The sequence below is a fragment of the Apteryx rowi genome, unplaced genomic scaffold (genome assembly GCF_003343035.1).
Source record: "Apteryx rowi isolate R43461 unplaced genomic scaffold, aptRow1 scaffold_131, whole genome shotgun sequence".
NCBI lineage: Eukaryota > Metazoa > Chordata > Aves > Apterygiformes > Apterygidae > Apteryx > Apteryx rowi.
The window spans coordinates 1,374,870-1,376,062 of record NW_020447542.1 but is presented as its reverse complement, the minus strand read 5'-3'; the positions used below and the strand labels follow the sequence as shown (position 1 = coordinate 1,376,062).

The following is a 1,193-nucleotide window of genomic DNA, read 5'->3' as shown; positions in this document are numbered from 1 at the left end:
AGGGCAGGGCTCCCGCGCCGCCGCTCCCCCCGTGCGAGCCCCACTCGCGATCATTCACGCCGCAGCGTCCCGCCGCGGGGCTGCGCGCCGCTGCGCTGCTCCCCGCTCCCCGCAGAAACGCGGCGTGGTGGGGCGCCCAGGCCGGAAATTGCAGTGCAACTCACTACTGAAATCGCTGTCCTCTGAGGAAATGCAAAACAAAAAAGAAAGGAAAAAATTGCGTTATAGTTTCTCCCCGAAGGAGGAGGACAGGCTGAGTCTGCAAGAGAGTGAAATGAGAAAAATATCTCTGGGAACAATCTTGAATAAAGAAGACCGTCAGACTGACACATCATAAGTCAATCAGTTAATACCCAGTAAATAGCCCAAACAATCGTAAACCTGGGAAACATCCTCTGTCACTTAAAGAAAAAAAAAAAAAGTGGTGTGATTGACAGCTTTAACTTTAGCTGTCCGTGGAAGCTGAAAGCAAGCCCTCTGACATAGTTATGCGGCAGGCTTTCTACTCTCTTGCAGCTCAGTATTTTTAATGATGTTAGAGCGTCTTTCGCTCTAGTTTGCACCTGTGCCATGCAAACTCAGAAAATGCAGAAAGCCAAATAAGTAATTGCTTAACTGCAAGATTTTGCCAGACTCAATCAAACTGGCGATGAGGACCACAGAGCCAGGCTTTGCGCACACAGTCAGATTTCTTCATCTTCTCTGTCACCACTTAAAAATGCGGCTGAGTTCGTAACTTCACAGCAGTTGGGTAGATTTCGGTCAGTTCCTCTTCACGAGAAGACCTGGCCGCATTTGTCCGCCTCCAGGCTTGCAACCTCTGCTGTTTTAAATGGTCAAGGCACAGAGATGGGCTGGATAAACCGAGTTGCACCCTGCGTATCCCTTGTGTTAGCTGCTCGCCCTCAGATTTGCCCGCTCTTGAATGATGGCCGTATAGGTAAGATTCAGGCAAACCAGAACGTGCCAGTAATCGATATTTAAGTGTGCTTTGTGCCTTCACTTCCCAAACCTGCTATTTCCTGCGTTACGTCTCCTGAAATGCATAGCACGGCTGGCTTCTGAGCAACTGGCTATTCAAAGCCCCTTTCCCTTCAGTGCAATGAAAATCTGTCCTTCTGGCTGTTTCAAAGCGAGGGCGGGCGGGGAGCAGGGGGGCCCAGGCGGGAGCAGGGGCCGGGCGGGGAGCAGGG

General features: G+C 51.2%; 1 long non-coding RNA gene across 1 annotated transcript in view; it reads left to right on the top strand.

Annotated features, from left to right (window-relative positions):
* The first annotated feature begins 791 nt into the window (after nt 1–791).
* LOC112961355 overlaps nt 792–1,193 on the top strand; it is a 10,027-nt gene continuing 9,625 nt past the window's right edge. The window contains exon 1 of the long non-coding RNA XR_003252000.1: nt 792–940. This is a non-coding gene — a long non-coding RNA (uncharacterized LOC112961355). The remainder of the gene's footprint in view (nt 941–1,193) is intronic.